The sequence below is a fragment of the Loxodonta africana genome, chromosome 4 (genome assembly GCF_030014295.1).
Source record: "Loxodonta africana isolate mLoxAfr1 chromosome 4, mLoxAfr1.hap2, whole genome shotgun sequence".
Taxonomy (NCBI): domain Eukaryota; kingdom Metazoa; phylum Chordata; class Mammalia; order Proboscidea; family Elephantidae; genus Loxodonta; species Loxodonta africana.
The window spans coordinates 181551525-181566735 of NC_087345.1; positions in this window are offsets into that span (position 1 = coordinate 181551525).

A 15211-nucleotide genomic window follows, 5' to 3' on the forward strand; every position below is an offset into this window, starting at 1 on the left:
CCAAGTGTGTGGTGTAGACTGTCACCTAATCACTACACCTAGAGGAGCAGTGGTGATGGTTGTGTGCACCAGATTCTGGTAGCAGCTGGGGGTCACATTCCAGGGGGGTAGGATGCTGACAGGCTTCCCCCAAGTGCCAGTGAGGTTGGTGTGTCTCTATTCCTAAAGCACTTTGGTGGGTGGGCTCTGCAGCTGTACCTTAGGCACCCAATGCATGTACCACTACAGATTAGTAGGTGTCAGTATCCTCAGACCCCTACGGCAGGAGGCTAGGTGTTTTGGGTGGAGCTTCAGCCCTCAGTTCCCAGTTATGGGTCAGTGAAGGCTCTGTTTAATAGGTAGAGATATCAGACCTTGGAAACTTGTCTTTCCAGTAATTGGCTAAAACAATTACAGTCAGATCGCTATCAGAATTGCCTTTGGATTATAATAACCATCTTGTTCCCTGTAGGGATGATAGCCCAAGACTGTGGATCTCACATGCTTGGCTGGAGCTGGTTCTGTATTTTTAGTCCAATTTCGGGAAGTCAGTGGAGGAGTTTTGGTCCCTGGGTTTTTTGTAGCTGCTTCTCTCAGGGCAGGAGAACGGGTGAGGAAAGGACAAAAGAAACAAACATACAAAAAAAAAAAAAAAAAAACACAGAGCACTTCACTCTCTGGCTCAGGAAATTCCAATTTTAATGAAGCTGCCTGGGAAGGGGAGGGGAGGGATCAGATAGATAAGAGAGAGTAGCACCCAGGAATATAGACAAAGTTACTTATCTTGCTTGGTGATGACTGTTTCATCTGAGATTCCTGAGGGGTGTGAAGACTGTGTGCATTGGCTGGGTCGAGATTGCCCCCGAGGGTCAGGCCTGTGTCCTGTGCCAAAATAATTTTAAATCATAAAATAACACATATGATATGAGTTTAAGTGAAAAATTTTCATTACAAGCTCAAAAGAAGGTGACAAATTTCTTCTGTGGTATATTTTCTTTTTATTAAAAAAAATCACATATTTAAAACAAATGGTAGGCTACAGGAGTAAAGAGGGATACCAGGGAAGAAACTTCATATTGACATTGTTTTTGACATTATCAAGTGCTTTATCCTTAAAGCTAAATTTCTTAATTGAGTAAATAAATAAGCTTTTATTATTCAAAAAAAAAAAATTCCGATATCCACAATATACATAAAATTTTCTGAATAAACTAAATATTTTTCTGAAGTGCAGCTCAGCTTTCCTCATATTTTACCATTGCATCTGTGAGTGCTTTTGTGTTTATTTTATTCTTTATTTTTGACTTGCATAATTTTCATGAGCTCTAATCCATGAGTAGAATTAATTCTTCCCAGAGGCATTACGGTTTAAATAATCTGGATTTTATCTAAACATTTTATATACATCACTAACAACAAAAGATAGGCCTTTGTATTCAAAAACAAGGGAAAATGACTTCTTTAAATAAAACACTATATAGCTTCTAAAATCTCCTTTATTGCCAAGTTTCTGTTTCATACAGTTTTATCTATAGCCACGTAATCCCTTTGTTGGTGACATATCATTTTTAAGTTATGCTTGATTATTCATTTCTTAGGGTTTTGATTACAGAAATAACTTGAGTATTTTTTTTTCTCTTATTGGGAAAATTAAACCAAACTAACATACAAATATTTTCCTGTTCTCTGAGATTTAAAACTTACTGTGAAATAAAATGTCTCATATGGTACAGTTTCTTTAAAGATTTGACTTAATCCAAAACCCTGATATTAAATTCACATAAAATATTTAGAATTCTATGAGAACATAAAATTAATGCTTATTTTAAAATCATATTATATTTTATTCTCCTGCCTCCATTTATATTTCACATTTTTTGCTTTCTTAGATGTTAAATTCATATTAATACTTCCAATCTTTGGTGTTCATATTCTGCCTAGAATGAAGAGGGTAATGTTCATGATTTGAGGTCTGTGAAGCGATGAACAGCTTTCTCACTTGATTAAATACTGAAGAAATGCTAAGGCATTTAATAAGTCATAAGCACCATTTATTTCTTTATATACGGCTAGTATGAGCATTGTTAACCATATTTTAATATATGAAAAGAGGAAATATAATAAATAATTTCAAATAGTTTGGATCTCATTTGACACTGCAGTAGGGGTGCATGTTTTTGAAGAGCAATGAGGGTTGAATGGGGCAAGATGGAAAATATTTACTTTTGTGAGTAATGTTTTTCAAGAAGCTCCTCTGCAAATTTCTTTCTCCCACAGGCAATCACTTCAGTTCTGAAAGAAATTTGCATAATCTAGCAAGAAGTGGTTATGAGTTCAGCTGCTAACCAAAAGGTCTGCAGTTCAAATGCATCAGCTGCTCCTTGGAAACCCTATGGGGCAGTTCTACTCTGTCATATAGGGTCACTATGAGTCAGAATCAACTCAACAGTAACTTTTTTTTTTTTTAAGATTATACATTTATGCTCTGTTGAACATATTCCTTGTTGCTGCTGATAATTTTTAAAGGAGAAGCCAATTCTATGTAACTTGTTCATTATAAAATTCAATGGTCAATGACTGTGTAATGGCTGAAACTGGTTAAAAAGAAACAAGGTGTCTTTCAACATATTGAATATTATTCGTCAGCACATAGGCAAGAAGTGGCTGACTTTTTAGGGGTGTTGTAGAAATCATTCTTGATTAACTGGGAAAATTGACCATCATCATGGGTCCTTTCCCAAAGGGATTCTAAATCCATTGCTGAAAATCATCTTGGGATAGATTTTTTTGTGGTGGAGTCATTCAGTTGGACAGTTAGCTCAGTTTATTCGAGGCCAAACTAGAGTGTTTGATAATCACAAAACCCAGGAGACTTTACATCCACAGATCAGACCCATTGCCGCGGAGTCGACTCACAAACATTAGCCAGAAGAACAGTGGCGTCACTAGGGTTGATAATACCCAGTGCGGTATTCACGGTGTCACCCTCCCCCATGCTAATTACCACAAAATTGTAGTGAAAACATCAGAAAATTTTACAAAATCAGCAACTATAAACACACCAGCAACAACAAAAGCAATGGCACACACTTGTAGGGCATGCAGATGAAACCAGTGACTGAAGCATCATTGTAATTGGGTAATAGTGACAGCTCTGACTTGAGCCCATTACCAAGTCCAAAAAGTAGATTTGCATAGAGTTTTAGTCTTGCAGGTACATCGATACATGTAAGCTGGGCTTATGAATTTTTTTGTGTTGTTGTTATAACTAACTACAGGCATATTTTTATAAAAAATAATAAATTTCTGCTGAAATACTGCAAGAAAATTTTATAGACTGTCATTTTGCTGTCACCCCCTCTGACAGTGTCACTTGGTGCAGTCTGCACCCCTCTAGTGATGCCACTGCAGAAAAGCATATTGGTGACTGCAGTGGAAATCAGGGGGAAGGATAAGAAATGAGCCAAACAAAACTATTTTCAAGCCTGGAAGACAATTCTAATGACAGCAATATAGTATAAATAGTAAATTAAGAATAAATGTTCCTAGCAAAGTGAATATATTTAGTTGGTTTTATATCCAGTCATCTTTTCAGATTTTAGAATAATTTGGATTGTGTTTGATTCACATGTTTGTAACATTTATAGTTTAACTTAAAATTGTCTTCCTTTATGTTAAATGCCAGAAATATTCTGTAAGGGTATACATTGGTGATGAATTAGAATTCTGAAGATTCTTTAGATTGTGGTAAAACATGCTAATGTATGAAAAAATTTTCATATAATTCACTGACTCTTTTTTGTCTGTCTTATTTTGTAACATTACTAAACAAGAAAGTTCAGTTTTGAGATTCTGTATGCAATGATTTTTCAAGTCCACATTTAGAAGTCATTTGGCCTATACTCATTTTCTTCTCCCAGGTCAAATACTGAGTAAATGTTCCATAATCAATCCAGCAAATGAACAAATGGATGACTAAATGTTCAGAACACCTAAAATTTATATGGTATATTTCTTCTAAAATGTCATATAAGTCATGCATTTCCTCTAAAATGTAATATAAGTCATGCATTTACTAAGTGGAAACAATTGATAAAGATGTATTAGAATCTAAGACAAAATTAATTACAAAATCTCAGAGTTCACCCATCTAATTTCAGATTGCCACATTATATGCACACATTCATTGGAATACCTTTAAAAACTACTGAATAACATTGTTTGAGGAATATGCATTTCTCTCCCAGATCTCGTTTCCCCATATTTATGACATTCATAGGAAGAATTAATGATCATATTGTAGAATCCTTTGAATCAAACAAATCCATGTTTAACTAACAGGAAAGTTATTGGACACTTTCTATGTGCTGGTACTCCATTAGGTGCACATAATACAAAGAAAAGTAAGAAAATTTCCCTCCTCTAAATGATTTCTGTATCTTGTTGATGAACTGAACTTTTTCCAAAACAAATTACAGTACAGTGTTCAGTGTGCCATCAGGCAGGTAAAATATTTAGGAGATGTTTTGTGAGCTCATGGAAGATGTCATTTCAACCCAGGATAATTATGAAGAAGTTTACTAGGGAGAAGCCACTTGAAACATAAGAGACAAGCAGAATTTTTGCAAGATATTCCATTTCTAGAAGATCCTACCATTTAACATAAAGCAAAACACTTGGATAGAAAGATTACTAAAAACTTAGACACAAGATTCAGGAAGGCAAGCTTGAGAAATTTCATTTGACCTCTCTTAAGAATATTAGGACCTTAGAAGAAATATAATTACTTCCCACCTAAAACAGGAATCTCTCTTACAGCATCAACAGCACCTTCTATTTTAGTATTTTCAGTGATAGAACTCTTACTTCTGTGAAAAGAGGGCTACTTCTTCTCAACTCAACATATGGCAACAGTTATTTACTAAGCAGTTGTAAATGTCAAGCCCTGTTCTAAACTTGGGGATACGAAAAAGATACAATAGTAAACAGGCATGGCAATCGTCACAACTTTATTGCGTAGGCTCTAACTTTCTTGAGCTGCCAATTTGTGCAAGTCACTTGGCTAGGCACTATTTATGGAATAGAAAAAGCAAAGATGACTAAACTATGATATCTACTGTAAAAAAAGCTTTCAGTCCAGTACAGAAGGCACAAGAGAATATTCTCTAAGTGTAAATTAAAAAAAAACCTGTTGGTGTAAATTACCATCAAGAAACTAGCTGCTCAAGTGAGAAACCTGGAAATCATCTCTTCTAGGACTCTTAATGTCTACAACTGGTCAGCATTGCTAATATTCCTCAAATCCACTTTCCTGTTTTGGACCTTACTATCTTAGTCCAGGTTCTCACTATTTCTCATATGGACTACCGCAATATTTTTATAGCCTCCAAGATTTTTTTTTCTTAATATAATCTCCAACTTATCCTGTTCAGTGCAGCCAGTGTTTTTCATACCACTTATCTGCTGCAAATTCTCTAATAGTTCCCCATTGTCTTCAAGAGAAAGTCCACCTTCCTTAACATGACACATAAGTCCTTTCATGATCTGACCATTGCTGACTTTTTCAGTACTATCTTACATCTCTCTAGAACTTAGTGCCATATGTTTTTTTTTGCTCCTGTTGGTAGCTCTTCTGCCTCCAATGTCCCCTTAGTTATCTATGAAACTTCTATTTATCCTTTGATAGACAGTTTAAAGTCACCTTCTATGGGAAGCTGTACCTGACAAGCCTCTTGAATTCATCTGATCACCCAATAAAATCATGGAGGCCACGTAAATGTTGTCAAAGGGCATATGTCCTATTTCAAACAAAAGAAATCATAGAAGAGATTTGGTCAACAATGAATTTTTATCTAAAGTATATTTATATATATACACACATATTTTATAATTATCTTCACCATAATTATAAATGAAACCTAAACAAACATAGTGACAATATTAAAATTTTTCAAAATCACTATAGGAGAGATGATTCCATGTGTGTCAGAGTAGAACTGGGCTTCTAGGGTTTTCAGTGGTTGATTTTTCAGAAGTAGATCACCAAGTTTTTTCTTCCGAGGTGTCTCTGGGTAGATTCAAACCTCCAAAATTTGGGTTAGAGCTGAGCGTGTTAACCCTTTGCACCACCCAAGGGACTCCTATAATTAGCATAAAAAAAAAAAAACCTGTTGCTATCGAGTCGATTCCAACTCATAGCAACCCTATAGGACAGAGTAGAACTGCCCCATAGGGTTTCCAAGGAGTGTCTGGTGGATTCGAATTGCTGACCTTTTGGCTAGCAGCCAAGCTCTTAATCACTGTGTCTGAGTATACAAAAGAGGGATTCCATCCTGTCTGTTTTTAGGAACAGGCCAAGTCTGGGTTGGTAAGCCTTTCTTCCAAGGTGCCTCTGGGTGGGCTCAAACCACCAATCTTTCGGTTAGCAGCTGAATGTGTTAATTGTTCACATCACCCAGGTTAACTCCTCAACCATATTGGGCACTCAAATGTTTGACAAACTGAACGGGTATAAATGTTTCTACAGTCTTATCAACAGAATTTAAAATGACATGTACTAAGTACTGGATTATACAATCTTTGGTTTTAAAGTTTATTTACCTCATTAACTTTTTGACATATGTCCTGACCTGCCGATAGGTGTCTTCTCTATCCGTTCTATTTCCACCTTTTCCTGCTAAGAAAAAAATTTTGTTTTGGTGGAGTTGTTCTTAATGTTTTCTTTTTTTTTTTAATTGTGGGAAATATATATATATATATACATAAACACTTGACATTTTAGTGTTTTTACATGTACAATTCAGTGACATCAATTAAATTGGTAACAAAAAAAAAAATCAAGCACTTTTTCCTTAATTTTAAGTGCTAAACTCTTCCGGATAATCCCATATCACATGATTAGCGCTTACTACCAAAGGATGCAGAAGTAAAAGATGAGCAAGTCATTGTTGAAGTCCAATCACTGGGAATGCTTAAATACAGTAAAAATGTAACTAAAAGCCTATCATAATTAATACACTTTCAGAACATTATTCTCACTAAACTTACTTATCTCAAAATTACAGTCTGCTCTTCCTTAACACAGTGGGAGAATCACACAAAATAATTGGTCTTGCTACATTATCAAAATACCATGCTGAAGATAAACCTCCAGTCAAAAAGGTAATTAAGACCTAAACCTAAGTATGTTCAACTGCCTCTCAACACGGCTTTTCTAATTCTGGGAATTCTGCCTTACAAATGAGCTAAAGCTCAGTTTGGATGTTCTCTAAAACATTGATACAGAAGAGAGCGAAGTAGCTATTAATATGCACGCTCTCACTTTCTTCCAAATCCTTCATCTGTGTGTTGTTATAGCCAGATCTGCATTGCTTATATTTGAGAAAGAATGATGAGAGTCATACTCACATTTCGACAGGCAGATAGATAAAAGTAGCCATTTTTTGTTGATGATTGTGTTAAGTGGAAAACAATTACAGTGTCTACATCTTTAATGTGGAAAACTAATGACAAGGAAAGACAGCAGGCTTTTGGGGATTATGTTTATTGGCAAGGACAGCCAGAATTGTTCTATGATTCTTAAATCATAACAAAATTGATGAGGGGTGAACCTCCTAAGAATTGGCAAAATGAAGCTAAAAGTTAGGAAATCCAAATCTCATTTTCGGTTATGCTGCTGTGCTGTCTGTACTTTCAAATCCACGGATTTTTAACCAACAAGTATACAGAATAATAACTACTCTTCTTTAAAGAGGTACACTGAAAAACTAAACTTGAGGATTGCCCCAATCACCTCTTAAAATGAAATTTCAATCATTACGGGCTCTTGTTCTAGAGGTAGGATATAGAGAACAAAAACAATGAATAAATAAATTACAAAATATGTTAGAATATAAAATGTACTGTGGTAAAAATAAATAAATAAAGCAGAGTAAGGAAGTCTGAGGTTTGGGGATCTGGAGTGGCATGGGGATTTGAAACCTGAATGGAGCTTTCTAGAGGAAAGCAATTCTGGACAGTGAAAATGGCCAATGCAAATGCCCTGAATTGAGAATGTGCCTAGCAGATTTGAGGAAAGCCAACAAGGCCAGTTTGGCGCTCGCGGAGAGAAATATGGGAAGATTAGTAAGAGACAGGTATGTGTTGGCATTGTAAGGACTTGAAGTAAAATGGGGAGTCAGTGGAGAAATATGAACAGAGGAGAGCCATGACCTAAGTTACTTTTTCAAAAAGAGCTACTCTGAAGAGTCCCTTTCTGTGTATGGTATAGAAAGCCACAGAAGAATGTCATTTACATCCTAACTACAAGCAAAAAGCCTGATAATTACAACCTAATATTTCTCGAGCCCATCACAGAGCTAAAGTTGCAAGGCAACTGAATGATCTGAATTTCACAATGACAAGAGCCTCCATGAAAAGACAGTTACAAAAATGGCCTCACCTTTAGCAGCACACAGGAGAAACAGAAGGCCTCCATCAAAGCTGGTAGGACTAAGTCAGCTAACATTTCAATAAATGTTTTAAGGTCAAGGGTGAGCTAGCATAATTATTTAGAATAACTTGGAGCCCCAGAAATAAGGGAAGATTCTTACTTATTTGTAATTTAAATTCCTTTCCACGAACCTTCATTGGGTGTTCATGGGAAAGATTGGAGGCCTGAACAGGAGACCAGGCAGCATCCATCTTGATGGTGCAGGTGTGTAGGTGGTAATCCTCTATTGCTAAGGAGCAGGTGCAAATCATCACTTGTTTCACCAGAACCTTCTTTTAGGGGAAGGACGAGCTTTTAGTCAGCTTTCTGCAATAGAAATAATGAGTCACATATGTAATAGCTTTATGGTTTCTAGTAGCTACATCAATAAAATAAAGAAAAGCAAAATTAATTTTTATAACATATTTTAACACAAAATATTCAAAATATCATTTGAATATGTAATCAATATAAAAAGTATTAGTGAAACATTTTACTTTTTTTTGGTATTCAATCTTCAAAATCTACTGTGTACTTTATACTTACAGCAAATTTCCATTTGGATGCTAGATTTTCATCAGAAATATGTGGTCTATATTTAGTTTTTATGAAATTACAGCTGAAAAAGTAGATTCACATACCCTTTGTTCCAAAATTTCTTTAAATCTTTCCAATAACTAAATCAAGACTCAGTTTTAAGTTTAAATTATTTTAAATTAAATGTCAAGCAACAATGCTAAGAAGCTAAAAACGAAGCAAAACAAAGAAGGACAAATAAAATATGCATACATAAATACACACTTATATACACACATGCTCCTAGGCACAGCAGAGTCAAACTAACGAAGACAAATAAAAAATCTTAAAAGTAGCTAGAGAAAAAGGAAAGATTCGATGCAGAAGAACAAAGATAAGAAATATACTAGCACATTCTTAAAAAATTCAGCAGCTAGGAAAAGCAATTTTTAAAACACAGAAAACAACAAAATCTTTCAATTTAGAATTCTATACCCAGTGAAAATGTTTTTCAATAAATAAGGCCCAAATTAAAGTAATTCACCCTAATAATACATTAAAAACAGAAAAACCACATGATCATCTGGAAAGATGCAGAAAGGTCCTGTGACAAAATTAAGCTTTCCTTCATGATTAAAGCTCTCAGTACACTAGGAATAGATAGGAACTTTCTCACCACGATTACAGGCATCTACAAAAAATCAACAACTGAAATCATAAATTAGGGAAAAAGGCAAAGATGTTTACTCTCACTACTTCTAGCCAACATTGAAGTTTTAGCCAGTCTAATAAGGCAAGAAAAATAAATAATAGGCATAAAATAACAAATAAGCTTGCCTTAATTTGTGGACAACATGATCATCTAGATAGATAATCTCACAAAATTTATAAAAATGCTACTGGAATTAATATATGAGCTTAGCAAGGTCACCGGATATAAATAAATTCAATACAAAATGTTTGTGTATACTAGCAAAGAATAACTGTAAATTAAAATTGTTTAAATATCATCTATAGCAGTTTAAAAAGCAAGAAATATTTAGGAATAGATTTAAGGAAATATGTGTAAGAATCATACACTGAAAACTATAAAGTATTGATGAGAGAAATGTAAAAAGGCCTAAAATAATAGAAAGATATACCCCAGTCATTGGCTGAAGGCGGTTCTCGCCAAAATGACGTGAGATCTGTAAAATCGTTCATTTATACCTTCAATATGATTCAAGACTCATATTATTGAGAAGTCTCTTCTTCCCAAAGTGATCTGCAGATTCATGTCAATCCCATTAAAAATTCTAGCAGCCATTTTTTTTTTCTTTTTTCTTTGTCAACAAATCGTAAAAACAGATGCAAGGTTTGAATACACACTTGATCAAAGAGGCACAGGTGTCAAATAAACATACAAAATATAAACATATAAAACATATAATGAATCATTAGGGAAAGATAAACCCAGAATAAAATAACACTTCATGCCTACCAGAGAGTTAAAATTTAAAACAAATCAATACAGAAAACCTGACAATATAAAGTGCTGCCGGAAATGCGCAAGAATTTTAACTCTCATTCCTTGCTGGTGGAAGTGTTAAAGTCTCGCTGTTGCTTACAAAGCTAAACATAGACTTATTAGTAATTCTACTCCTAGGCATTTGGCCCCAGAATGAAAATGCATGCCCACAGGAAGACTTATACAGGAATGTTTATCGTGGCGTTACTCACAATGGCCCAAAACTGGAAAGCACTCAAATGTCCATGACTGTTGAATGGACGAATTATGGTACATCCGTACAATGTAATGCAAGTACGTAATGAAAAGGCATAAGCTACTGATTCACGCAGTGACGTGAAGGAAAGAATCCAAGACACAAAAATATTATATGCTCTATGATTCCTTTCATATGACATTCTGGAAAAAGCAAAACTCCAGATGCAGGTAACAGACCTGTGGGGGCCAGGAACTGGAGATAGTGAAGAAGCATGAGAGAGCTTTTTGGGTGATTTTCTAGATCTCAGTTTTGGTGGCAGTTACATGACCGCTTGTCAACTCACCAAAATCTACACATAAAATATGTGACTTATACTGTACGTAAAATAAACCTTAAAAAAAACCGTTCAAAACAAGGAGATCGCTTTGACTCTTGATGTTGAGAAAAGACTGTTGACAAGCAATGCGGGAGCAGGCTGACAATTTAGAAAGCTGAACTCTGGAGACATTCTGGAAATTGAGACAACAGGATTTGCTGACTGATTACATGTGGCGTATCAGAGAAAAAAACAGTCAAAGATGATTTTAAGATCTTTGGTCTGAGCACCTGAAAGACCTCTTATCACAAATAAAATTGCAATATCAGAGTAGTAGGAAAAACTTGAGAGCGCACATATAGGTGTCTTTACCATAGTAAAGATGTGTTATCTCATCACGTTCAAGAGTGGCTTTCTATTACTAAAAAAGAAAAATTCAAAGTAACTTGGAAAATATTCATTTTAAAACTAGAAAGTAAGTCTCAATATAAAGCTCAAATGAAAACATTCTATATAGAGTGAATACTAATCACCTCTACATCTTAAAATAGCTTTGCCTTTTTTTTTTTTTTACAAGAATTGTAAAAAGGTCATAATCTAGGAATTCCCTGTTGAACATAGTAGTCATTGTGATCATTGAGCACTTTCAATATGCTAGGGCAGTTCAGGAATTTAATTTTAAATTATATATAATTTAAATGATATAATTTTAAATTTAAAACTGATTATTCACCAATTTGAATATGTTTAAGTCAGCTTGGGATAATTTAAATACTTGAAACTACATTTTCAACCATAAATTTTGTAAAATATAAATGTGGATCAGTTATTTATGATGAAAATTTAGCATCTGGATTGGGACGTACCGTAAGTTTCAAATACACACTGAATTTCAAAGATGAATAAAATTGATGTTAAATATCTCATTAATAATTTTATGTTAAGGGCACATTAAAATGATAATAACTGATAATTTGAATTAAATAAAATATTTTATTAAAATTAACAGAATTTGTTGGTTTTATTTTTAACGTAGTACTAATTTTTTACCAAAAGCTTAAAGTTGCGTAAATGTCCCATATTTTATTTCTGCTTACTTCCCACTGATGTCCATTTCACTGATTTTCTAATTATCTACTTATTGTTTGAAAGACACACTTTTGACTTTATTACAATTTTCCTTGTCCTTTGCTCATCTAGAAGACAGCCAAATCAGTGCCAAACAATGTTTTTATCTTAAAACATATCTCAGATCCTGTTACTATTCACAAACATTCAGTGCCCAGTGAATAAATTTAAAATGTCTTTATTCTTTTAAATGAAGCTCTCTGCACATTGTTCTCAACCTACATGGGTCTTCTATTTCATTACTTCTTTCTATCCATCTCCATTTCGGTAAAATGCACTATGTGGGTTCTCAATCTAGGCCTTAATACGTTTTTGGACTCTCGTGGGTTTTCTTCTTTGAATACATTGATTAACACCTCCACTTATTCCAATTCTACCCATCTGTCTAAGTCTAGCTCTATTTTAAACTATCTCAAATATATATTGAGCCAGAATTAATCTTTCTGTTCCTAATATTTTCATCATATTTCTTATAACAAATCCACAATTTCACATCTCTCAGAACAATGCGTGTCTCTGCTAAGGAAATACCTGGTGATATGAGTCGGACAGTATTATCGGATGAACTTCATTTAAAAAGGACTGAATAGAGTATGAAGAATAACTAAACAGAAAAACAACAACATGAGTCCTCAAAATTTGTACACATATTGTTTCGTGACATTGGTTGCAATACCCACAATGTGAAAGCATGCTCCCTCTTTCCACGCTGGGTTCCCCATGTCCATTCATCCAGCTCGTGTCCCGTCCTGCTGTCTCATCTCACTTTTGGGCAGAAGTTGCCCATTTTGTCTCATATATCTGATTGAACTAACAAGCACATTCCTCACCTGTGTTACTGTTTGTTTTATAGGCTTGTCTAATCTTTCTCTGAAAAGTGGGCTTCAGGAGAAGTTTCAGTTCTAAGTTAGCAGAGTGTCTGGGGCCATAGCTCAGGAGTTCCTCCAGTCTCTGTCAAACCAGTAAGTCTGGTCTTTTTTCATTAATTCGAATTTTGCTCTACCTTTTTGTAGTGCTCTGTGTGGGATGGTCTATTGTGATCCCTGTCAGACTGATTGTTGGTGGTAGCGAGGTACCATCAAGTTCTTCTGGGCTCAGGCTAGCGGAGCCTCTGGTTCATGTGGTCCTTTAGGGCTTTGCGCTATCATTTTCCTTTTGTCTTTGGTTTTCATCATTCTCCTTTCCTCCAGATGAGATGGAACCAATAGATGTACGTTAGATGACTGGTCACAAGCTTTTAAGATCCCAGACATTACTCACCAAGGTGGGATGTAGAATATATATATATATACATATTTTATAAATGATGTTATAGATGTCCCCTGAGACTATGGTCCCAGACCCCCAACTCAGCAACTTGATCCCTCAAGGTGGTTGGATATGCCTAGGAAATGTCTATGCCTTTTCTTGATTAAGTTGTAGTGACTTCCCCTATATTGTGTGTTGTCTTTCCCTTCACCAAAGTTAACACTTGCCTACTGTCCAGTTAGTGATTTCCCCTTCCTCTCTCTTCCCACCCTCATAACCATCAAAGACTGTTTTTTTTTTCAGTCTGTAAACCTTTTCTTGAATTCTTATAATAGTGGTCTCATACAATATTTGTCCTTTTGTAACTGACTTATTTCACTCACCATAAAGTCTTCCAGATTCATCCATGTTGTGAGATGTTTCATGGATTCATCATTGTCCTTTGTGTGGTATTCCATTGTGTGTTTGTACTTTAGTTTGTTTATCCATTCATTTGTTGATGGACATTTAGGTTGTTTCCATCTTTTTGCTATGATGAATAGTCCTACAATGAACGTGGGTGTGCATGTCTATTTCTCTAAGATATAGTCTTAGGAGTGAGATCGTCGGATCCTGTGATATTTCTATTTCTAGCCGTATTGTTTTCCAAAGTGTCTGTACCATTTCACATTCCCACTAGCAGTGCATAAGAGTTCAATCTCTTTGTAACCTCTCCAACATTTGTTGTTTCCTGGTTTTTTTTGATTAGTGCCAGTAATGTTGGGATGAGACGGTATCTCACTGTAGTTTTGATTTGCATTCAAACACTAATGATCATGAGCATTTTCTCAAGTGTCTGTTAGTCACCTGAATGTCTTTTTTGGTGAAGTGTCTGCTCATATCCTTTGCCCATTTTTTAATTGGATTATTTGTCTCTGTGTTATTGAGGTGTCGATGTATTTTTTAGATTTTAGAGATTAGGCCATTGTTGGATATGTCGTAGCCAAAAAATTTTTCCCAGCCTGTAGGTTCTCTTTTTACTCTTTTGGTGAAGTCTTTTGATGAGCTTAAGTGTTTAATTTCTGGTAGTTCCCAGTTAGCTAGTTTCTCTTCTGGTTTTTTTTTTTGCATTGTTACTTATGGTTTGTGTACTATTTGTGCCATCTATTAAGCCCCCTAGCTTGCCTCTATTTTTCTTCCATGATCTTTATACTTCTAGATTTTGTATTTAGGTGATTGATCTATTTTGAGTTAGTTTTTGCATATAATGTGAGGTATGAATCTTGTTTCATTTTTTTACAGGTGGACACCTGGTTATGCCAGCAATATTTGTTAAAGAGACTGTACTTTCTCCATTTAATGGACTTCAGCCCTTTGTCAGATATCAGCTGCTCATAGATGGATGGATTTACATCTGGGCTCTCAATTCTTTTCCATTGATCTATGTGTTGCTGCACCAGTACCAGGCTGTTTTGACCCATGTGGCTGTATAATATGTTCTAAAATCACGTAGTGTGAGGCCTCTCACTATGTTCTTCTTTTTCAGTAATGCTTTACTTATCTGGGGCTTCTTCCATTAACATATAAAGTTGGTGATTTTTTTCTTCATCTCATTAAAGAATGCTGTTGAAATTTGGATCAGGATTGCATTGTATTTGTAGATCAAATCAGGTAGTACAGACATTTTCACTATGTTAATTAAGCCTTCCTATCCCTGAGCATGGTATGTTTTTCCACTTATGTAGCTTTCATTTTGTTTCTTGCAGTAGTATTTTGATGACTGTGTGGATCATGACAAATTATGGATAACATTGCAAAGTATGGGAATTCCAGAACACTTAACTTTGCTCATGAGGAACCTGTACATAT